Source organism: Hemiscyllium ocellatum, chromosome 3 (genome assembly GCF_020745735.1).
Source record: "Hemiscyllium ocellatum isolate sHemOce1 chromosome 3, sHemOce1.pat.X.cur, whole genome shotgun sequence".
Taxonomy (NCBI): domain Eukaryota; kingdom Metazoa; phylum Chordata; class Chondrichthyes; order Orectolobiformes; family Hemiscylliidae; genus Hemiscyllium; species Hemiscyllium ocellatum.
Genome location: NC_083403.1, coordinates 66,977,589 through 67,004,397, shown reverse-complemented (window position 1 = coordinate 67,004,397; position 26,809 = coordinate 66,977,589).

Below are 26,809 nucleotides of genomic sequence, written 5' to 3'. Positions count from 1 at the left end.
CATGTTCAGTGTGCTTGCCATGCAGACAGTTAGCATACTCTGTAGTTGACCTGACATGACAGTGTGCTGTACATTGAGGAGCTCCTTCCACCTGGACAGTTTCCAACTGACAAGCAATCTGTCTGTACATCTGTACAACAGAGCTCATCCATACAACTGTATGGATAGTCTTTGTCTCTGGCTGAAATGCAAGAAGCTTGATGCCATCCAGTCCATTGGTTGACACCATATCCGCAAGCATCCACTCCCTCTACCACAGATGCTCAATAGTAGCACTGTGCACCATCTCCAAGATGGACTGCAGAAATTCAACAGATTTTAGACAGCACCATCCAAACCCATGACCACTTATATCTAGAAGGACAAGGACAGCAGATACATGGGAATACCACCATCTACCAGTTCTTCTCTAAGCCACTCACTATACTGAAGTGGAAATATGTTGTTCTTCCTATACTGTCGCTGGGTCAAAATCCCAGAATTCCTTCCCTAATGGCATTGCAGTGAACCGTCAACATGTGGATTGCAGTGGTTTAAGAAGGCAGCTCAGCACCACCTTTTCAAGACCAATTAGGGACAACAGTAAAATGTTGGCCAGCTAGGACCACACACTGCCCATGAATGAATATAAAAAGGTCACTGAAAGTCTTAGTATTCTTTGGATACATGTGCCTTGCACTGGTTTTGGAGACCAAGAGTTTTCAAGAGTTGAGAATTTGTTCTCCATCGTCTTGACATCTTTCTCACAGTGAAGAGAAACCATTTTCCTATAAGTCATATTGAAGTGGTAAAACAGATTTTATGGAAAATAGTCATCACGTTCATTTTTAACACATTTATATATGTCAGAAATACTGACCATAGAATTCCTTCATGAATGAATATTTTTGAATATTTAATACAGTGTACTACATTCCTGTGTTACATTGACATTAGATGAGAATGCTATTTTGGAACATCTATCATCAGAATTCTAGCTTTCCTGACTATCGTGAGAAATAGTACCAATGATGTGAAATATTTTAACACTCTGGAAATGAGATAGGCAGAAGGAGGTTAAGGTAAGGGTGATAAGGTGAGGGTGATAGGCCGGAGTGGGGGTGGGGATGGAGAGGTCAGGAAGAAGATTGCAGGTTAGGAAGGTGGTGCTGAGTTCAAGGGTTGGGACAGAGACAAGGTGGGGGGAGGGGAAATGAGGAAACTGGAGAGGTCCGAGTTCATCCCTTGTGGTTGGAGGGTTCCTAGGCGGAAGATGAGCTGCTCTTCCTCCAGCCATCATGTTGCTATGGTCTGGCAGTGGAGGAGTCGAAGGACCTCATGTCCTTGGTGGAGTGGGAGGGGACTTGAAGTGTTGAGCCACAGGGTGGTTGGGTTGGTTAGTCTGGGTCTCCCAGAGGTGTTCTCTGAAACCTTCCGCAAGTAGGCGGCCTGTCTCCCCAATATGGAAGAGGCCACATCGGGTGCAGCGGATGCAGTAAATGATGTGTGTGGAGGTGCAGGTGAATTTGAGGCAGATATGGAAGGATCTCTTGGGGCCTTGGAGGGAAGTGAGGGGGAGGTGTGGGCATAAGTTTTGCATTTCTTGCGATTGCAGGGGAAGGTGCCGGGAGTGGAGGTAGGGTTGGCGGGGGGTGTGGACCTGACAAGAGAGTCACAGAGGGAGTGGTCTTTTCGGTACACTGATAGGGGAGGAGAGGGAAATATATTCCTGGTGGTAGGGTCCGTTTGGAGGTGGCAGAAATGACCATGGATGATAAGATATATATAGAGTTGGTGGGGTGGTAGGTGAGGACCAGTGGAGACAGAACTCCATTTCCAATGCCCCCCCCCACCCCAGTCCCTCCTCCCTACCTTTTATCTTAGCCTGCTTGGCGCATTTTTCTCATTCCTGCAGAAGGGCTCATGCCCGAAATGTTGATTCTCCTGCTCCTTGAATGCTGCCTGACCTGCTGCGCTTTTCCAGCAACACATTTTCAGCTCTGATCTCCAGCATCTGCAGTCTTCACTTTCTCCTAAAATATTTTAACACTATAAGCAATACAGACATTTGCTCAAATATACAAACATAAATAATGGCATTATGAGAACTTGAATTTTGGTTACAGTCTAAAAGGTGACTGACTTATTTTAAGAAGTCAGAAAGTCATATGAAACAACAAACTAAATACGTCATTTCTAAGAAGGCCTGCGATTTACATCAAACGCTTCAGTCAGATGTCTGGAGCAATAATTTCAATTATTGAATGTTGCTGAATTTTGTAACATACTGTGAGGTCAGCAATCAGAATTAGGTTTCAATTTAGAAGGATAGTTTCCTCGAGGCAATAAAGCAGATTAGTTTGTAAAATTCTCCACATAATAAGGTTTCTAATTTACAGAAATCTCTAAATTATAAGAACTCTTTAGAAGCCTCAAAGCTGTGAGAATTGGAAGCAAGTCTAGGCTGTCAGGGTTGGCATCAAAATTGGAAAGATAATTAAGAAATCTTAAAGATAAAATAGGCATGGTATTTAGCTGGGGTTGAGTATCTATAAAGGATATTGCTGATAATAACGTTAAATTATTTTTTGTTGCTTATGTTAAGATGTTTCTGAATTGTCATATAGCTTTGATTTTTTTTTCTGTTGTGTCATAAAATTGTGTTTTTTATTCAATGAACTTTGGTTAGCTCATGAGAATATATTCCGTGACTAATGACTGTGGGCAGCATGGTGGCACAGTGGTTAGCACTGCTGTCTCACAGCACCTGAGACCCGGGTTCAATTCTCGACTCAGGCGACTGACTGTGTGGAGTTTGCACGTTCTCCCCGTGTCTGCGTGGGTTTCCTCCGGGTGCTCTGGTTTCCTCCCACAGTCCAAAGATGTGCGGGTCAGGTGAATTGGCCATGCTAAATTGCCCGTAGTGTTAGGTAAGGGATAAATGTAGGGGTATGGGTGGGTTGCGCTTGGGCGGGTCGGTGTGGACTTGTTGGGCCGAAGGGCCTGTTTCCACACTGTAAGTAATCTAATCTAATCTAATCTAACCATGATAACCAAACTGTAAATATGCAATATATGATCTATCAAATCAGGTTTCACTCTGGGATCTGACTTGCCCCATATTAACACCAACTGGCTTCACAATGAGTATATGTTGGAATATCAAACCAAGGTTTCCCAACAGATTATTAATAAGAAGTGGTTTATGTCTTTTATTGCTTCAGCACAAATTTACTACAAGGGAAAAACTAGCAAGCAGCTCGTGTTGCCAAATGTTGCTAAAATGTGTTTTAGTTTCAGTCTTGTGAATTCCTTTCAAATTTCTAAAACATAATGCAAGCTAACAGCAAAATATAATTATGACGTGTTGGGGCATTCAGCACCAAGTCGGTTTGGCAGCACGTTACATACCTCTTACAACTATATAAATAAATCCACTAATAAATAAATATGTAGCAAACTACATGAGCCAGGAGGATTCTGCACCATCTTAATTAAAAAAGCACATCATTGTAATGTACTGTGCTTAACTAAAACCACTTAATTTCACCCGAAGCCCCATATTTGGTTGGAAACCCTAAATAAGGGTTCCTTGAATCTGTGTGTTAATCTGCTTTCTTTGTGGCACAGCATAAGAATTTTGAGTGGAAAATTTGGTCTGTTTCTAGTTACCATGAAGACGTTTTCACAAAGAGCAAATCTATATATCTCCAAGCAGCTTGTTCTTTCAAAACAGCACACTAAGATGTAAGGAGGAGAAAGTGAGGACTGCAGATGGTGGAGATCCAAGTCGAGATGTAGTGCTGGAGAAGCACAGGAGGTCAGGCAGCATCCAAGAAGCAGGAGAATAGCCATTTTGGGCATAAACCCTTCATCAGGAATCGCCCAAAACGTTGATTCTCCTGATCCTCAAATGCTGCCTGGCCTGCTGCACTTTCAATCACCCACTCTTGACTAGGGTGTAAGGGAACATACAAGTTACAAAGGTAAAAAAAAAATCATGTCATTGACAGAAAGTTGATGAAAACTGGGTGAAATATGTGATCATTCAATGAGGAATGCATTCATTATGCATATTTCCTATTTCCATGTGTTCCATCTAGTGAATATTACAAAACAGAATTAAAAGGAAATGTCAGTTAATAAACAGCATTCCTGGACTAAATAATAAATTTCATTTTTAATGTTTATATATCTTTGAAGATGAGTATTACTGGTTAAGAAAGATATGCTGTCAAAGTTATTTTTTTGTCTTGCACTCTTCAGGACAAATACAAGTGTGTCAATGCTTGAAGGGAGCGACAATTTACATTGCATGAGAAAAGGATACCAAGATACTCGCAGTTGACTCTGAATGATCGAGGCATTCACATGCAGAATAAACCAGGCAACTATCATCTCCACATTTTTCTTTAATTCAATAAAGATGTAATGCTTTAATATGTTCCCTTCTCTCCTACAGATGACAAATCCTTGCATATCAATGTATGTAGTCTAAGTGAGCCAAAGTACAATCACGACTGGTAATCTTTAGTTGGTTGTTAGTATAATTGTTTGCATGCTTAGGATCGTTCAGCAGGTTTCGTCCAATCGCAGAATGTCTTTCATCAAATATCATGTTCCTACCTTGCAAGCTTGAGCTGGTTGAGCCCAGACAGTAATCTGCCTATTGTGAACAATCGAATGATCATACTCTTCTACACAATCTGCCAGTCATTGGGATGTATTGCCTACATAGCTGGCATCCTACCATCAATTTAAATCACATATATGCATTTATTAATATGCAAGGAGCTGCAGCGTTATATTTTAGCATTCATTTGATTTGTTTATTCTTTGATTTACCAGAAACCATTTTGCTGTACCACACAGAATAACTTGTATCCTGTTTGATAGAAGCACAGAGTCAGAATTAATAGGGTCAGAGGCTTTAATATCCTATGGTAAATATAGTAATGCTGTCAAGAATTTCTATCTGCAACCTAACATTAGTGTCACAGGCAGCTTTCAATAAGGTACCACTTCAGATGCTGATGAGTTCCTTTTCTGCATTTGGCGATCATACGTTGAGGGAAAAAAATAAGTTTAAAGCTGCAAGCATTTAACTCGTTTTATTCTTGTAGCCAAATTGTACTAATAAGGGTGTTGATAAATTCAGTTAAATATAGAAGTTTGAACAAAAGAGGCATTCCAAAGTCTCATCCTATAATCTAGACATCCAGTTTCAATTGCAGCCTGGTAAAGATTGAATATCCATTAAGTAAAGGTAACTATTTTGACATACATTTCGTACTTTTATATTTTAGTTAAAATCAGGTTCCAGACCACATATATGAGACTTCATCTCAAATACTTTTTCTTCCTTTCATTAAAATCAAAGATTTTTAAAACTACTTCCCAGCTTTCATCTTCACCAGACAGGAAATGGTCTAAAGGCACAGTAAAAACAGACATAAATTTAAGGCATTTAAGCAATGCAAATAATGCAGTTCTTTTAAGTCCAGCTGTTTCTTGAAGAATAAGATGTACATTATTGTGGGGCTTGGTTTAAATATAAAGCAAGCAAGACAATCCTGTTCAATGCATTGCCTTTTTATTTAGACAGGCAGAAGATTTAGTTTGTGAGAACCAACACTATTCTTGGAGAAGTATGTCAGGTTTATAAATGAAAATCTTTTCTTTCTTCCTGTTTCACCAAACTTGCTAAATGGACAGTTTGATTTGATTTATTACTGTCACGAGGTACAGTGAAGAGTGTTGCCTTACGTATTTTACAGGTAACTCCCAGAAGATTTCAAATTCAATGCAAGTAAAGAAAGATTTAAAAACACCAAAATAATGAGCAAGAATGTGACATTTAGAACATTGAACCTGCTCCATCACTCAATAAGTTAATGACTGAGCTGATTATCACTTCAAATTCACCTTCCTATCCATCCCTGATAATCTTTCACCCCTCGCTTATCAAAAGTCTATCCAGGTCTGCCTTTTTCTTTCATTTTTTTATTGAAAAAGATTTTGATTTTTAAAAAAAAATTATAAAATTACTATAAAAATAGTCTAACAAACTTATAGTATAACAACAATAACAAGAAAGGAACTAATACTCACAAGCACATTAGAAAAAAAATCTACCTATACTACAATTCAATAAATAATTAAACTAAATAAACTAAATTAAAATTAGCTTGAACTAAGTTAAATTACAACACTCAGCACAACCCCACCAAAGCTCCCCATCACCGGGAGCATCAGTAGGCATACCCTTATTTATTCGGAATTCTTCCTCCCGGGGCCTCCAGCCCACCAGACACAGCCCTCGCAGCTACACAAAGGCCCAAATCAATATAGCCAACAAGTCTGCATCCATATAATTCAAAAATGGCCACCTTGTCTTCTAAAATGGTTCAGTTTCCTGGTGCATCATACTTGTAAGGAAGTCTAGGGGATATGTTCCATAACTAACCTATGCCATCCCGAAATTCCTGGGGGATTTTCTGATATCCAGCTCATCAGAATGCTCTTCCTCACACAAATGTGAAAGATTATTAAACAGTTTCTTCCCGTGCACATCTAAAGAGGGCAAATTTGTCAGACCCAACAGGAGGGACACTGGATCTATCTTGACCTCAGTTCCCAAGATCCCTTCCAAAACCCTTGCCACTGTGTCCCAATACTGATGAAGCTTGTGGCATGACCACAAGCAATGAGTAAGAGTACCAATATCTGTTTTACATTTGGGACACATTCCTTTTTTAAATTTTGCAATCTGGTCCAGAGCCAAATAGATCCTTCAGTTGCATAGCCCGCATCTTATTACAAATTTAAATGATTAGGTTAGGTTAGATTCCCTACAGGCCCTTCAGCCCAACCAGTCCATACTGACCCTCCAAAGAGTAACCCACCCAGACCCATTTTCTTCTGACTAATGCACCAAGCACTATGGACAATTTAGCATGGCCAATTCTCCTGACCTGCACATCTTTGGACTGTGGGAGGAAACTGGAGCACCTGGAGGAAACCCACACAGACACGAGGAGAATGTGCAAACTCCACACAGATAGTCACCCGAGGCTGGAATCGAACCTGGGACCCTGGTGCTGTGAGGCAGCAGCGCTAACCACTGGCTCCTCACATTCTCCCAAATATCCTCCCATGTCTCTGACAAGATCTCCACCCCAATTCCTGAATCCAGATCCCGCATAGCCAATCAATGTCCTTTGCGACACTACCTTCTAGTAAAGATGGAGAGTACGGGTCGAGAGAGTGTCTGAGGACAAAAGTACTCTCCTCTCCATGTCAGCCTTATAAGAATTAACCTGTAATGTGTTCTTTTTCTGTATAACATTCCTAATCTGAAAATAATGAAAGAGGTCCCCACTGGACAATTCATATTTCTGGCTCATCTGATCGAAAGACATCATGATCTCCTCCTCAAATAAGTTTTTCAATAAGATTCCTCTAGACTCCCAGGGCCTAAAGCCAGAATCCATCGATCCCAACTGAAATCCTGGAATTCTTACTATAATAGGAATATAAAACTAAGGAAGTTTTATATAAATTGTCCTAGCTTTGTCGTATCATTTTCCATGTTTTAACCGGGTTAAGGACAATCAGGTATCTACAATGCTCCATTACAGTCCTCATCTTGTCCACCAACAATAAATTAATAAGGGAGCATTTTGCCTTGGAGGCCTCAATGTCCTTGGGTCTGCCTTAAAAGTATTCAAGGATTCTGCTTCCACCTTTTCAGAACGACAATACCAAACACACGTACCATCTGAGATAAAAAAATTCAGTTTTTCTCTATTTTAAATTGGCAAAGCTTTGTATTTAAACATTGATCCCCAGTTCTAGATTCTCCCATAAGAAGAAACATCCACACAGCACCTAACCTGTTAAGCTCCATTAGGAATTTATATGCTACAGTCCTTCAAACACCAACAGATTTCAAGCTTAGCTTGTCCAACATTTCTGCGTAAGAAAACCCACCCATTCCAATTATTAGTCTTTGAATTTTCTCTGTACTATTTTCAAAATGTTTATATCCTTCCTTCAATAAGGAAAATAATATTGTATACGTACTCCCAGATGTGGTTCCATTAGTATCTTTATAATTGAAGCATTACCTCCTTATTGTTGCACTCAATTCCTTTTGCAATAAATGAGAACACTCTATTAGATTTCTCTATTATTTGTTTTACTCACACACTAGCATTTTGTGATTCTTTAACTGGGACACCTAGATACCTCTGTACCTCAGAACTCTGCAATCTCTCATCATTTGCATAATGAATAGTGGTGGACAACTAAATGATTTAATGAAGGAAGTTCCAAGAATAATCCCATACTTAATGATCAGGGAGCCCGGAAGAGCAGCCCAAAACCTAAAGCTAGAACATATGCAACAATCTTCAGCCAGAAGCGTCAGAAACATCTCAGTCACCTTCCATGCCGTAAGGAGCCCAGATGCCAGTCTTTAGCCAATATGATGTACTGTGCATGATATCAAGAAGGGGCTGAATGCACTGGATATTGCTAAGGTAATTGGCCCTGACAGTATTCCACCAAAAGTACTGAGGACTTGTTCTCTCGAACTTGCTGCACAGCCAGTCAATACAGCTACAACACTGACGTCGACTCAACAGTGTGGAAAGTTGCCGGGGTATTGATAGTTTACTAAAAGCAGGTCAAACCCAACCCAGCCAATTATTGCCCCATCAGTCTACTCTGCATCATCAATAAAGTGATTGAAAGAGTTATAATTAATGCTGTCAAGTAGAACTTACTTTGTAATAATCTGCTCACTGTTGCTCAGTTTGGGTTCCACAGAAGCCACTCAGCTCCTGACCTTAGTACAACATTGGTTCAAATATGATTAAAGGAACAGAATTCCAGAAGTATGGTGAGAGTGACTCACCTTAATATCAAAGTCACATATGACTGAACTTGTCTTCAACATGCCCTAGAAAAACTAGAGCCAATGGGAATCAGGGGGAACACTCATGCAGGAAGATGGTTGTGGTTATTGGAGATTAATCATCTCAATTTCAGGTCATCTCTGTAGGAGATCATCAGAGTAGTCACCTAGGCCCCAACATCTTCAGCTGCTTCATCACTGACCTTCCCATCTTCATAATGTCAGAAGTGGGAATGTCTGCTGATTATTGCACAGCATTTAGCATCATTCACAACTCCTCAGATACCAAAGCAATCCCTGTTCAATGGGAGTAGGATTTGGACAATAGTTAGGCTTGAAATAGCAAGTGGAAAGTAACATTTACATCTCAAAAATAACAGGCAATGACCATCTCCAGCAAGAGACAATCTAACTATCTTCCCATGGCATTCGAGGACAACTACCAATACTGAAGCCTCCATTATTAATACTCTGGAGGCAAATGGGGGTGGCTTAGCATTGACCATAAACTGAACTGAGAAGCCACAAATACTGTAGCTACAAGAGGACATAGGAGGCTAGGATTCTGCAGCGAGTAACAGACTTCCTGACTCCCAAAGCTTGTCCACCATCGACAAGGAAAAAATCAGGAGTGTAATAGAATACTTCCTCCTGCATGGATGAGTGCAGTTTCAAAAGTGGCCCAATTGATTGTCACCACATCCACAAGCATCCAATTAGTCCACCATTAACTCTCGGACGCACTGGAGAAATTCACCAAGGTTCCTTAGACAGCACCTTCCATATCCATGACTGCTTCTGTATAGAAGGACAAGGACAGCACATACATGGGAACACCACTGCCTCCAAGTTTCCTTCTAATCACACTCACCATCGTGGCTTGGAATATATTACCCTTCCTTCAGTCTTGACTGGTCAATATCCTGGAACTCCCTCTCTAACAGCATTGTGGATCTATTTACACCTAATGGACTTCAGCCGTTCAATGACACAGCTCACTACTGCATTCTCAAGGGCAAGTATGGATGGGCATTAAATGCTGGCCCACTCAATGGCATCCAAGCCCCATGAATGGATTTAAAAAATGCATTTTCCAAAGTTTGATACCGTGTTTAACTTTTCAAGTTAATAACATATGCTGAGACTGTTCCCTGAGGATTTTTCTTACTTGTTAAAATGTAACTTCTGTGTATTCTGAAATACCCTGTTAAATACCAGTTACTGCATCTATGTTGATTCATCCTTTAACCTTATTTGCAAATTCATTTTCAACAGTTTTGCTTTCATGTCGTCACAATTGTCCTTACTTAGCCTTTTCAAAATGTGTACTTTCAGACCCACTCCTCCTTCTCACACAATGAATGTAAAATTCAATTGTATTATGGTCAGCTTCATAGCACATTCAAAGAAACTGTACCAAAACACAATTCCCATAAACTACTTATCCAGACTACCTTTGCCCATTGAGTCATATAGCATGGAAACAGACACTTTGGTGCAACTTACCCATGCTGAAGTGTTTCCCCAACTAAATGTGTCCCACTTACCTTCATTTGGCCCATGTTCCTCTAAACGTTTTCAGATCATGTACCTATCCAAATGTCTTTTAAATGTTGTAATGGTACCTGCACATACCACTTCCTCTGGCAGTTCATTCCACACATGATCCACCCTCTGTGTGAAAACATTGCCCACCAGGTCACTTTTAAATCTTTATCCTCTCACTTTAAAAATATGCCTGCTAGCTTTGAACTCACCCACCCTAGGGAAAAGATCTTTGTTATTCACCTTAGCTATGCTGCTCATGATTTTATGAGCCTCTATAAAGTCACCCCTCAACCTCCTACACTCCAATGGAAAAAGTCCCAGCCTATCCTTACAACTCAAATCCTCCAGTCCCAGCAACATCCTGGTAAACCTTTTCTGAACCCTCTCCAATTTAATAATATTCTTCCTGCAGCAGGGTGACCAGAACTGGACACAGAACTCCAAAAGTGATCTCATCAATGTCCTGTATAACCTCAACATGATGCCCAACTCCTATACTTACTGGTCTGAGCAATGAAGGCAAGCATAGATTATAAGAACAGGGAGGTTATATTAGAGTGGTGTTAAACTTAGGTTAGGCCATAGCTGGAATACTGTGTGCAGTCCGAGCCACCATACAATAGGAGGAATGTGGTGGTAGTGGAGGGGGTACAGAGGAGATTCACCAGAATTTTGCCTGGGATAGAGTATTTAGCTATGAAGAGAAGCTGGATAGTGTCAGACAAGGGACCCTCTTTGAGGGACACAGGCTAGGGTGTTAAGAAGCAACTGTTCCCCTTTGTTGAAGGGTCGCTAACAAAGATAAGTAGGTTTAAGGTATAGGGCATGAGGTTTCGAGGGGATTTGAAGAAACATCGTTTTCACTCAGAAGGTAAAACATCATAAATAATAAAAGGTACATGGATAGACACTTGAAATGTCATATATTCAAGGTCAGGTACTGTAAAGTGGGATAGGTTGGTACAGACTTGATGGGCTGAAAGGCCTCTTCTGTGCTGTATGGCTCTATGTCTGTGTTGCCTGCCCAGTCTCTGGACCCCGAGTATCTGCTGAGGACTGGAGAGGGGATGGTCCAGTCTTCATAGTTTATGTAAGTACCAATAACACAGGCAGGACAAAGATGGTTCTGCAAAATAGGTATGAGAAGCTAGGCAGCCAACTAAGAAGAAGAACCTTAAAAATCATATTATAATTTCTGGATTATTACCTGACCAAATATAACCATGAGATCATGCTGCATCTGTACAAAATGTTGGTGTGGCCACATTTGCAGTATGGCGTACAGTTAGATTAGATTCCCTAAGTGTAGAAACAGGCCCTTCGGCCCAACAAGTCCACACCAACCCTCTGGAGAGCAACCCACCCATTTCCCTCTGACTAATGCACCTAACACTATGGGCAATTTAGCATGGCCAATTCACTTGACCTGCACAGACACAGGGAGAATGTGCAAATTCCATACAGACAGTCACCCAAGGCTCGGATTGAGCCCTGGTCCCTGACACTGTGAGGCTGCAGTGCTAACCACTGAGCCACCTGGTCACCACATTGTGGGAAGGATATGGAAGGTATGGAAATGGTTCAGAGAAGATTTACTGGATGTTGCCTGGTATGGAGGGAAGGTCTTACGAGGTAAGGCTGAAGGACTTGAGGCTGTATTCATTAGAGAGAAGAAGGTTGAGAGGTGACTTAATTGAGACATATAAGATAATCAGAGGATTAGATAGGTTGGACAATGAGAGTCTTTTTCATTGGATGGCAATAGCTAACATGAGGTGACATAGCTTTAAATTGAGGGGTGATAGATATAGGACAGATGTCAGAGGTAGTTTCTTTACTCAGAGAGTAATAGGGGCATGGAGCGCACTGCCTGCAACAGTAGTAGACTTGCCAACCTTAAGAGCATTTAAATGGTCACTGGATCAGCATATGGACAAGAATGGAATAGTGTAGTTATTTGGGCTTCGGAATAGTTCCACAGGTTATTGCAACAACGAGGGCCAAACGGCCTGTACTGTGTTGTAATGTTCTATGTTCTATATTTTAACCAGCATAAGGCAAATCAGGTTAGGGATGTAAATGTGTGTGAGTGTAATGATTTACAGTTTGGGAGAGGTTTGTACCAATATTGGGAAAAGTGGGATCTATACAGATGGGATAGTTTCATGTTTAAGTGTGTTGATGCCAGTGACCTAGTGCGCTGCATAACTAAAGAAGCAGAGGTGATTTTAAACTAAATGGCTGGGGGTAAGTAATCAATTTGGGGAAGGTTTAATAAATTTAAAAAATGGAAGCAAAGTCAAAGAGAAAGAAAATTAATGTGGGAAATGACAACTGAAACAGAAAGGGACTGAGAGCACAAACCCAACAGTAAACCAACAGATAGGACTAGAAGTTACAAAAGGAATAAAGTTAAAGTTTCTGTATCCTGTCATTTGAATTAACAGCACAATTAAGTACGATCTAGTGGTTATTGACAAAGACATGGCTCTGGGATGATACAGATTGGTACCAGAATATTAAAAGGTACCAGACATTTAGGAAGTATGGAAAGCTGGTGGAAGTGTGGCGCAGCTAACTAATGATCATATTAGCATAATAGAGAGAGATGATCTAACTCTGGGAAACTAGGATGTGGAAATGTTTTGCTCAGAGCTGATAAATGGTGAAGGCAAAACATCACTTGCAGGAGTGATGTACCCACTCGCTAGCAGTAGCCACATGCTAGAGTGCAGCATTAAGGATGAAATACTTGAACTTTGTGGCGATTTTATCTTACAATTGACAGCTGGACCCAAAACGTTAGTCTGATTTCTCTCCACAGATACTGCCAGATCTGCAATTTCTGTTTTATTTCTGATTGCCAGCATCCACTGTCCTTTTGGTTTTTTAAAATTCCATCTGACTAATCAGTTTACATGCTTCAGTAAACTAAGACCCTCGTCCTCACTGCGATCAATCTTCGTGTCATCTGCAAACTTACTACCATCATCTATACACCTGATCATCTCCTTGAAAAATTTTTTCAAATTCGTTTGACAAGAATTCTCTCTGATAAAGCCATGCTGATAAAATTTAAGAATTATGTTTTTTCTGCAGAGAATGGCATCAATCCCTCTCACTATACCATCCCCTAGTACTACTATATTCCTTTACCCTCACTCCACTTGAATTGCTTCCTGGAAAATGTTATCATATTCAGTCAGTTGTCTCATCCACCCAGCGGGCACTGTTTTGGTTATAGCAAATATTTATAATAGTTTCCAACTGTTTATTTGTGGCTTGAATGTAAGATTATTGTTATCACAGTAATGGTGCCCTTGTCAAACTTTCTTCAAATGGACAGTGACATTGTGATGCCTGCCACAGATAATTTGTTTTTGTTTTGCTAATAGTGTAATATTGTGGAAGGTGTTCAAAGCCATGATGCCTGCATTCATGATGGTCATTTGTAATAGGAGCAACTTGTTCATACTCTGTAATCTTCATATGCTAATAACATATACACCTCAGTGATAGTGCTGAAGATGCCCTATAATCTGCAAAGTATCACCTGCAAAAATCAACAAAAGGTCACTAATAATGCTAGCGACTGTTCCAATTCTTATCCACAAGTTCATCTGAAGGTCAACTGAGCAATACAGTTTTCAAATGATTTTCCCTATTGATCTGTCAAAGAAAAAAATGGAACTGTTATGGTGTTTTGGTGTTAGCAAATTCAGCATTTGTGTGGTTGCAGCATTCAACTGCACTCTGAATGTATTGTGCCCTCTTTATGCTTCCAATGTCTTAATTATAGTGCAACTCTGTCATTTGGTTCAAGTTTTCAGACAATATTCATAAATAACTTGGTTGTATTCTGTGGAATGTGAGACTTAATGTTATTTACTAAATGAAAAATTCATGCTCTACCTCTGATATTCCATTAGTATTACCAAAAAAAAGAGTTGCTCTATTATGCAAGGTGCAACAATTAATAAAGCGCTGTCAAACCCTGCTGCCTTCTCTAATGTGTATTCCCCTGTGAATAGTGGATAAGTTTAGCTTTTTTTAAAAAAAGTGAAGTATGACTGAATAAATTCATCAAGTAGAGCTTGAGTGATTTTTCACTAGTTCACTTCAATTGCCTGTGGAAATGTTACTGGGATTAAAAAAGTAAAAGAGACACCACAAGTACATATATTGATGCAATATAGTTTCAGTTAATTATGGGTGCACAGTCACTCCTTCCGAATTAAATGTTATATCTAGTCACGATCTTGCAAGGTAAAATGGTGGGCTTTTGGAAAGGTAATCTACATTAAAAGTTAGTGAAATATTTGGTTTCACATATTTCAACTGGATGAAAACGTTTTCCAACTACATAATTTTGATAGGGGAAAAATATGAAGCATTTCCTTTCAGGTGAAGTGTGAGCAATGGTGAGAAAGATATGAAAATATGGTGACAGTGAAAAATATCAGAATAATGATGTCGAGTAAGATTTTTCCAACATTCACTTCAAGCCCTCAAATGGAGACTTCAGAATCTCACTACTGAGCAGTAACTATCTTATTTTCATATCTTTACCTTTCTCATCAAAGCTCTAACACATGTCATTTCTATATCAATTCCAATTCCCTCTCCTTCCATGAGAAACTAAATATCATGGTATGCAAACTATAGCTCGTGGCTGCAGTTCATTGAATGATTCTTGGATATTGAAGCCCTACAGTGTGGAAACAGGCCATTTGGCCTATCAAGTCCAATGACCGTCCCAAGAGCATCTCACCCAGCTCTCTACCCTATCCCTGTAACCCTGCATTTCTCTTGGCTGATCCACCTAGCCTGCACATCCTTAGACACACTGGGCAATTTAACATGGCCAATCCACCTAACATCTTAGGGCTGTGGGAGGAAACCAGAGCACCCAGAGGAAACCCACACAGACACGGGAGAATTGCAAACTCCACAGACATTCGTCCAAGGGTGGAATCAAACCTATGTCCCTGGCGCTGTGAGGCAGCAGTGTGAAACATTGAGCTACCATACTGCTCCAAGTTGATTGCCCCAGCCAGCATCAAGCAACTGCTTGTTCACAACAATGTCCCTGCATGCTCAATGGCTATCATTCTCCTCAACCACATAAGTCAAGAATTGGCAAATCACCAGACTCACCACATCATGATGTGTGCTCTTTGACCAACCTTCAGACCACTTCAATCCTTCAACACATTACATTGGAAATCAGTGGCACTTATGGCTTGCATGCTTCTGCTGGGACTCACTGACATAGTCACAGGGACACACACATATCTAATGCAGCTACTCGAGATATTATGGTGCTTTGCTACTTTAGCATTGACTCACTTTGGCTTACTTGGGGCAGTGTTCCCTCTAGTTTCCTTCCTGACAGCACAGCCTCTGATGTATAGCAGCAAGTTCCAGAATCTGAAGTCAATGCAAAGATCGACATCCTCATAGCGATCATCATGCGTGGAACAATGGAGGGGCTCTGTGCACACACAACCATACAGCTTAGAGAGAACTTTGCTTGTGAGTCATCAGCCCGCGTATCCTTCACATTGTTTTATTAGGCCACCCTCATTGACTTGAGCACTGGCTTAAGAGTTGCCAGGCTTTGTATGGGTCACATTGCTTTCTTGGTGCACAGAGTCTTCAGCACTTAATGGTAGGCTGCTAGATTGAAACTTGCATCAACTTTTAGTCGGGAGAAAAATGGAAGCAGCTTTGTGACAATGGGGAACATTGAATAGTCAAGGGGCTGGACTTGTCACAGTGCTCTAGCTAATTCATACCTGCAGTGTGTGCCCACAATTTACATGACAAACATACTGCATATCCTTCAAGTAAATGGGTGTCTCCAAAGGGCAAACAGATGTAGTCCTTTATGGGATGAAGGGGGACTATGGTCAGTCAGGAAGCACTGCCACAGTGAGTCAAGGGGCTGGTCCAGTTTCAGTCAGCCAGAGCCAGTCAGGCACTTGGTGTGACCAGAGTCCAGGGAACCATATCCTTGCAGTCTAGGGTTTGGGCCAGGCTCAGCAAATGCAAGCAATCCAGGAATTCCAAGTTGGGATGCCGTTGAGACATCAGTCCATGGGGTTCATAGACTTTTTTTCTGCAATGAGATGAAAGTTGTGTGTAATGGAAGTGTTTGGAACAGCAGTCATTGGTGATGCAGGAGCAAGAGAAGGAGGTGAGATTTCCCCAGTGAGAGAGTAGGGAGAGCAGAGAGCAGGAAGAGTCAGTAGTTTGGGAGGAAGAGGTCAGTGAGAATGACAGGAGATATGTAATAGTGAGGGTTGTAATCCACCAGTCTTGGTGATTTGTGGATGCTATGGCAGAGTTACAGCGAGTGGTGTTCCTGTGAGTGTGAGACTGGAAAGAGAAGATGATATACTTGTGGAGACAGAAAATCATTGACCTTCTTCCTGAACTGCTGGATGCCCTGTGCCAGACATGACCCCACCCTGAGTCAGGCAGTGTCCAGGCTGGCTTGGTCTGGTGGCATGGTCGCCTGTGGTGGTTAACTGGAAAAGAACAGTACTCTGCTCCACCACAACATCCACCATGGCTTCCAGGTCCCTGGCCACACGTGAACTTCTGTTTCCCCATGCGAAGTTTGGAACTCAGAGGCATGAGAACCACAGTGTGAGTACCTGATGTGGTTTACAGCTGGGCTTTAATAATGGAGTCAGCAGAGTAAAACTGTTCCAGGCAACATTAACCACAAGCACTTTTCCAGCTGCTGAAGTCCTCGAGGAATGTGCTCAGGACCACGACTGCATAATTATTGAGGTAAAGAGCAGAAGAATGGGAGCAGCCTTCTGAAGGTGAGGGTAAGGACATTGAGGAGGAGGAGGAATCCATGTGGATGACAGAGCCCACTTGTATTGGGTCCTACAAGATGGACAAGATCTGATTGACACCCAGTTCCAGTAGTTGCTCCTGGGTGCCCCAGAAGACCATCATAGACTTTCAAGCTGAAGATGGCAACATTTAGCTTATGGTTTGGTTGTGAACTATGACCTCTATTCATTTACCTTCTGCTAGCTGTCAATAAAAACTTACATCAGAACTTGTCCAAATGCTTGCTTATATGTGATATTTCCCTACTGGACAATGCCAAGATTGGGTCACCTCTGGATATTGGGAAAAGAGTAGTGAACCTCAGAAAGGACCTACAGATGGGTCATGTCTAATGATAACTGAAGTTTGTGGTGTGATAAATTATGGTTAGGGTGAGAGAATTGGATTGCATGTGTGAATGAGTATCAGCCGTACTTAGCTACATATATGCCACGGACAGAGTGGCTTTGTGGCTGCTGTGCAATTAGTTACCAATGAAAGGCAATATTGGATTGCCAAAGAGAGGCCTGTCAAAGGTGGGATAGCCACAGGGATGCCAGTCTTTTGATGGGCATCTGAAGTGGCATGTTGTTCTCGGAATGGCACAAGGTAAGATGGGGCTAGAATCAGATTTTAGAAATGACATGGGGGGGGGGGTTAGGTAGTTAATGAAGCATGTTTGGTAAGTGTTATGACATGGGGTAAACCCCTCTGCTAATTTAAACCCAGCACACAGAAAAGATTCATCCCGTGCTGTAATCTGTGAAAGTTGGAGAGGCTAAGAACTACTTAAAGTAGAAATTAACAACTTTATTTCTTAAAGTATAGAATAATTAACTAACAGCTATTTACAACTCCTTCCTCTAATCTATCTTTTACTTTTCTCTTCTATAATACCAATCCAATAAAACCCCTGACTAAGATCTCCAAAAAATTCAAAATTACAAAATCAACCAGCAGTCGAATCTTCTCTTTGTATCTTCATCTGTAGATTTTCTTCTTCTTAGGATCTCTCTTTCACCAATCGTTGATAAATAAATGTACCTTTAAGAGAGCTAATTTTTTGGGCTGTCTGGACATGCTAGTCAGTTCTCTCTCAATTGTTCAAGTTTACCCGGTCTTATACCCCAAAGCATCGAATTGTGTCATTGGCCTTTAATATTGTCAATGTACGAAATTCAAACTTGATTGGAGTTTGGTAATTTTAGGGGTATAATTTAAACTGATTGGCTGCATTTGAATCTGTTTTTGTATTCAGGCAACCAGCTACTCTAGCTGCTAGACCACATGTTAACTTATAAGTTCTCCAGCACTCTGTGTGCCTTCTAAGTCCTTCATTCTCTTCAAAGATACACATTCATAACACCTTCCCCCTTAAGAAAAAAATGAACCATTATAAGGACTTAATTTTTTTCTAGTCTTTAAAAACGTTACCCTAACATACCGATAACTTTAAATTTGCATAACTTCTTCCTATGTTATATGTATATATTTCAAACATTAAATAAATACAAATCTCATCTAAACTCTATCAGTTAAATTCACGATAATGCATCTGTGATTGCATTCTTATGACCCGCAACATGTACGGTTCTTAAAATCTGTAAGACTCCAATGAAATAGTATCATATTCTTGTCTTTAAAGCGTTCGAAGAATGTAAGAGGATTGTGATCCATGTACACAACCATCTCCAACACATTATTCATGAAATACATACTAAAATGTTGTAAGGCCAGTACTAAACTCAATAGTTCTTTTTCAATCGTGGAGTATTTCATGATCTGGTGGATGTCAATCTTCTTCGAAAAGTAACCTACTGGCAGTTCAATCTCATCTTCATCTTCCTGTAGGAGTACAGCTCCAACTCCTTTGTCACGAGCATCGATGGTGACTTTAAAAGGTTTTGAAAAGTTTGGTGTAGCTAAAACTGGTTTGGGGGATTAATATTCATTTCAAATGATCAAATGCCTCCTGGCATTGTTCTTTCCATCGAAACGTTATGTCCTTCTTCAGCAAATTGGTTAACAGTGCCACCACACTGCTGAAGTTTGGAACAAACTTCCGGTCGAACCCGCTTTGTCCTTAGAATTGAAGCACCTCTTTTTTCGAGGTTGCCGGTGGAAATTCCTCGATGGCCTTCGTCTTTGCGTTCCGTGGGATCAACCTTCCATGACCGACGTTGTATTCAAGAACGTCACATCTGTTTTCGTGAATTCTGTTTTGTTTAAGTTTATCACTCGTTTTGCTTCTCGTAGTCATTCAAAGAGCTCTGCCAACTGCACCATATGATCTTGCCAGGACTTATTAAAGATCACTACATCATCCAAATAGACTGCACAGTTGTTAACCCAGTCACAACTCTGTTCATGAGTCTTTGGAATGTGGAGGGTGCATTCTTCATTCCAAAGGACATCATTTTAAACTGATACAGCGCATTTGGGGCTACAAATGCATAAATTTCTTTCACCATCTCTGATAAAGGTACCTGCCAGTAACCACACATTAAATCCAATTGGTGATGTAACTGGCTTGTCCGACTTTCTTGATACAGTCCTCCAGTCTAGGAATTGGATATGAGTCCAATTTTGTAATGGCGTTGACCTTCTTGTAATCCACACAGAATCATTGAGTCCTGTCCGGTTTGGCGAACTCCACTTGCTCTGGCTCAGTTGGATGATATCCTCGTTGAGCATGGCATCCATCTCCATCTGGATCTATCCGGCTTTGAAAGGATTAAGCCGATAGGGATGTTGTTTTATCGGAGCAGTATTCCCCACATCTACTTCATGTACAATAGCATTCGTCCTCCTCATCTGATTCTTACATATGTTCTTACACTGCAGTTACAATTCTTTCATAATAGTAAGATAGGGTAAGAAAGCTCACAAGTTTTTTGGTGAGAATCTCTCCATAAAAGTCTGTGTGACTTGTACAGAGCTAAAACAACATAAGGTGCAGTCCAAAGTAATTCACTCAGATCATTTAGCCTCAAGTGGTATTGTAGAAAGCAGTATAAAGATAGTGAAGAGGTCTTCATGGGGCTATTCGCCAGGTGACACATTATGCCCAGACTTGACAAAGTGCAGTTTTCTGACAGAATAATGTCATAATCTACATAAGATTGCTCACCTTGAGAGTTGGTATTTAAACAAACTCTGAGAACAAGGACAACAACTAACAGAAAAGCAAGATAAAATAAAGCCATGATCCATAAGGTCTGAAACTTGGTGAGTTTGGTGCAGGTTGGAAGTTCATGGTGATTTACCACTGAGACGAGAAGGAGAAGTATATTAGATTAGATTACTTACAGTGTGGAAACAGGCCCTTCGGCCCAACAAGTCCACACCGACCCGCCGAAGCGCAACCCACCCATACCCCTACATATACCCCTTACCTAACACTACGGGCAATTTAGCATGGCCAATTCACCTGACCCGCACATCTTTGGACTGTGGGAGGAAACCGGAGCACCCGGAGGAAACCCACGCAGACACGGGGAGAACGTGCAAACTCCACACAGTCAGTCACCTGAGGCGGGAATTGAACCCAGGTCCCTGGCGCTGTGAGGCAGCAGTGCTAACCACTTCTTGTAGAGGGACTAGGTGCATTCACGTATCTTGTGGAGACTGCAGAGAATCTTCATCAGCGGTCGTGTGATGAAGCGGTTGCTTGAAGAAGGAAATTTGATAAAGGTAGAGCAAGGGAAAGAAACTTCCCATAGTCAAAGATTCCCCTACAGTCCTAAATGAAAGTCAGAAATTTAAAATCAAAAGCAAGCTAGTAGTTTTCCAGTATCACAGAGTCAACAATATCACAGTTCCTACCATTAAGTTGAACTGGTTGTCCGTGTCAGAGTTCAGGTTTGACACAGTCAAGGATGCTGAAATGACAGTCATATTAATCAACATGGAAAAAGATCCCTGGACAGAAAGAGAAAGAAGTCAAATGGCATAATCAATTGCATGTATTTAGGAAATACGGGAAAAGAAATGTTTGTTTCATTATCAAATGGTAATTTTTTTTTGTTCAAAACATACTGTTGTTAAGGAAAAGTGTTTTTAAAATATATTTTAAATCACTTTGATAAATTTGGTCATATATATTTTGGTTGTAGTTACATTTACAAACAAACAGGCAATCCAAACTGTTAAATTTTCAGATATTGTTAGTTTTGTTTTAGTCTCATTATATACTGGAAACTTATGCATATGTACTATTTTATATTCTCATGTGTAAGTTGTTTTTTAAATGTGGCGAGAATATTATATATTGTGAAAGCTGAATATTTTGTTGCATTGCTCTCCCTGATGCCTTTCCTATTGTGATGGTGTAAATAAAGTTAGTTCAATAAAGGCTGCTCGCAGATACTCGAAGCACAACAATACTCAGTTTTGTGGCTATGCATTGAATTTAGCAGCTAATATCATGGCTGGAATGTCTTAGCTTGAGTGATGTTTTTGCTATCCATTAACTACCTTATTTTCCAAAATAAAGATTACTGTATTGTGCTTTAATAGTTCACATAGAGCAATGCAGCAGTTCAAAAGAGGATTGGAAAGGCTCTAAAGAAGGCACAAGTACTAGTACATTGGTGGCAGCAAATGAATGAAGATATTTTGCAATATATAAATCATCACTTCCATTCTTTGTAATGATTCTTCTTGTGTGTTTGATACTGCCCATACCATCTAGTTCTCATTACTGAATCAGACCTTGTGTGATCACCTGAGACTGATTGACTGTGTCAATATTAAGCGGGTGAAATTGAGGGCTGCAGATGCTGGAGATCAGAGTCAAAAGTGTGGTGCTGGAAAAGCACAGCAGGTCAGGCAGCAAGCGAGGAGCAGGAGAATCGACATTTCTGGCTAAAGACCCAACAGGAAGCCCTTCATCAGTGTCAATATTAAACTGGCTGAAAAAATGAATGGCATCTTCATTAAGACTACTTAATAAAATAAGAGCCCATAATGTTGAAAATAATATAGTTGGGATAAGTGAAGCTTTTCCAGGATGACAACCTGGAACCAGTGGAGTGTGACAGGGATCATTGCTGGGACCAAGTGTAGCATCTAGGATCCCTGGTAAAACTGGAGTTAATGGGAATAAGGGGAAAACCTCTCCACTGGTAGGCATCATACCTGGAACAAAAGAAGATGGTTGTGGTTTTAGAGGTTAACCAATCATTTCAATCTCAGGACAGCTCTGCAGGAGAATCTCAGTGGAATATCTTAGGCTCAATCATCTTCAACTGTTTCATCATTATCATCCTTCTATCATCAGGACATGTTCACTTGTTCTGTACCATTCATGACTATTTTGATATTGAAAGAGTCCATGTCTATATGCAACAGAATTTGGACAACATCCAAGCTTGGGTTATTAATGGATAAGTAATATTCAAGCTGCACAAGTATCAGAAAATAACCACCTCAAATAAGGGACAATTTAACCCCTTGATATTCATTCATATGATCATCACTAAATCCCCACCATGAGCACCCTGAGGATTACCATTAACCAGAAACTGAACTGGAATTCAGTAGCAATGATGGCATCATGAGCCAACGTGGGAAGAGTGAGTGGGGAAGGAGTTGTCCCCATTATCTGCAGTGGTAGCATCGAGAATGGGCAGCTGTGGTCTCTCGGAGAGCGAGCTAAGCAGAGGACTCATCCAAAACTGTTGAACTTTTAACTCTATTCCACAATTTTTCTAATTTTCATTAAGAAGAACTTTAATACTAACCGTTACCTTCTTTATTTATTTTTCTATGAAGGTAATGCTTAACTGTTTAAACTTTTTTTCTCTTACTATTTCGTACTTAAGTTTTTTTTTATTTAAGTGCTTTTGTAACCAAGATGATGTTGTGTGTGGCAATGTTATACACTTTTCACTGAACTCCTATATTTCCGTACTTGAGTATGCATGACAATAAAATCTAAACCTAAATATAGGCATTATGGCTGCAAGAGCAGATTGAAGGCAATGAATTCTTCAGTCAGTAACTTAAAGCCTGTCCACTCTTTACAAGCTACAATCAGGATTATGATGAAATACTGGATGCGTGCAGCTCCAATAACATTCAAGAAGCTTAACACCATCGAGAACAAGGCAGTTGCTTAATTCCCAATTCATCTACCACTTTCAATATTCATTCTCTTGATAATCACCTTGGCAGCAATATGTATCATCTACAAGATGCACTGCGATAAAGCACTACAGCTCCATAGCAAATCCATAACTATGCAAATCCATAACCTGTACCACATTGAAGGACAAGGGCAGCAGATGCATAGGTGCATTGCCACCTGAAAGCTTCCCTTCAAGACAAACACAATCATGACTTGGAAGTACATCACTGTTCCTTCACTTTCACTGGGTCAAAATCCTGAAAATCCTTTCTGTAAGGTACTTTGGATATTGCGATGTTTCGGGCAAAAGCACTTCATCAGGATGAAGGGCTTTTGTCTGAAACATCAATTTTCATGCTCCTTGGACGCTGCCTGCCCTGCTGTGCTTTTCCAGCACCACTCTAATCTTAACTCTAATCTCCAGCATCTGCAGTTCTCTCTTCAGCCTTATTTGGATATTGCCACAGCCCAATGACTGCAGTGGTTCAAGAAAGTAGCTTACCACCACCTTCTCCAGGGCAAATAGAGACAGTCAATAAATTCTGGCCTAGCCACTGATGCCTACATGCACAAATGACCCATTATTTTAATAGGACTCCTAAAAGACATTTGGATAGGTACATGAATAGGAAAGGTTTGGAGGATTATAAACCAGGAGCAGGCAGGTAGGACCAGTTCACTTTGGGACTATGTTTGACATGGACTGGTTAGACCAAAGGGTCTGTTTCCATGTTGTACTCATTAATTAACCCCTGAAGTACAGGTATCATTCTTGAACTCTCTCCAAGGCCAATATGACCTAACTAAAGTGTTCTGTCAGATCTACTCATACCTGCAGATACAACAAATAACATGAAAAACTAATAGAATGCTATCACTCATTGCAAGAGGAATTGGATGTATGTGCAGAGAGTTTGGGCTTCAGTTATATTGTGCATGAGTGAGACCACATCTGGTGGAAGCAAACTCTTTAAGTATGTTTAAGACAGATGTAGATTGATTTTTGATAAGCATCAGGGTGAAAGGTAATCAGGTGTAGGAAACCATATGGAGCAATCAAATCAGCCATGATCTTACTGAATAACACGAGCCAAATAACTTAATGCTGCTTCTGATTTGTACACTAGTTGAGGTTTTACTTTTGAAATCCCCTATATTTTTCATCAATTTCATGACAAAAGAAGTTCCTAACAAGGTGAACTCTGAAAAATAACTCATAACTAAGTGGTGATAATCCACAAGATTTTGAAATTTTAGGAAGGATTATAAAAGTGCTGTTGGATAGATTAATGAACTGACACTATAGTATGTACATCTTTTCCTCACATTCCTTGAGCTCATTGGCTTGTGAGACAATATGCATCTTAAAATATTTGAAGTTTGTTTAATTATTTGATGATCTTTTCTGTTTTAAATAATTAACGTGAGATGCTCAAAAAGTAGACCCATGAATATAACCTATTACTGGGAATAATAATTACCACCAAAATGATCAATTTGACAGGACTAATGATGGAAAAGAAGATTAGCATTTAATTCAACCTGCACTTCAATGTGTTAAAGCCCCAGAAGGTTAGCAAATAATATTTTGCAATATTGCAACCACACGTCTCATCTGCTATTTTTCCTCATTCCACCTGACAAAACAAATCACTGAAAAATATGCTCTGTGAAGTAACATTGTGACCCATGTTAAAGTATTTGGAAAAGTAATGGGTCATTGATGGCATGGCCTTCTAATACTACACAGGAGAAAATTTCAGCTGAACACAGAAATCAGAACAAAAGTCTGCAGTTGCATTTCTGATCAATGCACTTGAGTCATTTTACAAAATTTAATTGAAGCTGAGAATGATCTCAGTCTCCCTTAGCCAAGTTATTCCCTTGAGCTACAGAGTTGCAGATGACTGGAAAGTTTTCAAATAAAGAGCTAAACATTGCTGCTAAGATTGTGCCAAAATATTTATTGACAGCTGTTATTCAACACAGTTCATTGTCAAAAGAAATCCATCAACAAAAATATTTTTTCATAGTTTTGACAGGGTTCAATGCAAATAAACCACAGATTACTTTAAGGAGGATGTGGGAGGTCTAGGCCATCAAAATGCAGTTTAAAGAGATCATCAGTTCTATAAATTTCCTCAGCATGCACTTGGTTCTTCTGAATCTCACGTTGTAAAATGTGTACACAAAAACTTCAGGGGAACTATGATTGAATCTCAAACATCAGTTGACTCCTAGGAAGTGAATTTCACAATAACAATGGAGATGACATGAGATGTACGACTTTAGGAAAACAAATGACAGAAGTTCCACAATGTTCTTCATTTATTTTTTGAGCAAAGTTCAATTTTCACATAAATACACTTCTTATGACTCAAAGCATCCACCTTTATTTGTGCAGTACAATAAATGCTGCAAGTACTGTAGCAATGAGGCTGGTGATCTCAGTTAGCTGGACAGCTAGTCTGTAATATAGAGTAATGCTAACAGTGTGAGTTCTATTCTTGCACCAGCTGACTTTACCATGAAGGAGTCTAGGTTAGAGTGGTGCTGGAAAAGCACAGCAGGTCAGGCAGCATCCGAGGAGCTGGAAAATGGATGTTTCAGGCAAAAGCCCTTCATCAGGAATGAAGGCAGGGAGCCTCCAGTGTGGCGAGATAAACAGGAGGGGGATGGGCTGGGGAGAAGGTAGCTAAGAGTGGATGGTGTGGGGATGAAAGTGATAGGTCAGAGAAGACGGTGGAGTGGATAGGAGGGAAGGAAGATTGGCAGGTAGGACAGGTCATGAGGATAGTGCTGAACTGGAAGGTTGGAACTAGGGTAAGGTGGGGGGAGGGGAAATGAGGAAACTGGTGAAGTCCATATTGATGCCCTGAGGTTGAAGTGTTCTGATGCAGAAGATGAGGCGTTCTTCCTCCAGGCGTCAGGTGCTGAGGGAGTGGCGGTGGGGAGGAGGCCCAGGACCTGCGTGCCCTTGGTAGAGTGGGAGGGGGAGTTGAAATGTTTGGCCACAGGGCGGTGGGGTTGATTGGTGCGGGTGTCCCGGAGATGTTCCCTAAAGCGCTCTGCGAGGAGGGGTCCAGTCTCCCCAGTATAAAGGAGACCGCATTGGAAGCAACAGATACAATAAATGATATTTGTAGAAGTGCAGGTGAAACATTGATGGATGTGGAAGGTTCCTTTGGGACCTTGGATGGAGGCGAGAGGGGCAGGTGTGGGCGCAGATTTTGCAATTCCTGCGGTGGCAGGGGAAGGTGCCAGGATGCAAGGGTGTATTTCGGGGGGCATGGACCTGACCAAGTAGTCACGGAGGAAACGGTCTTTGCAGAAAGCAGTAAAGGGTATGGAGGGAAATATATCCCTGGTGATGGGATTCG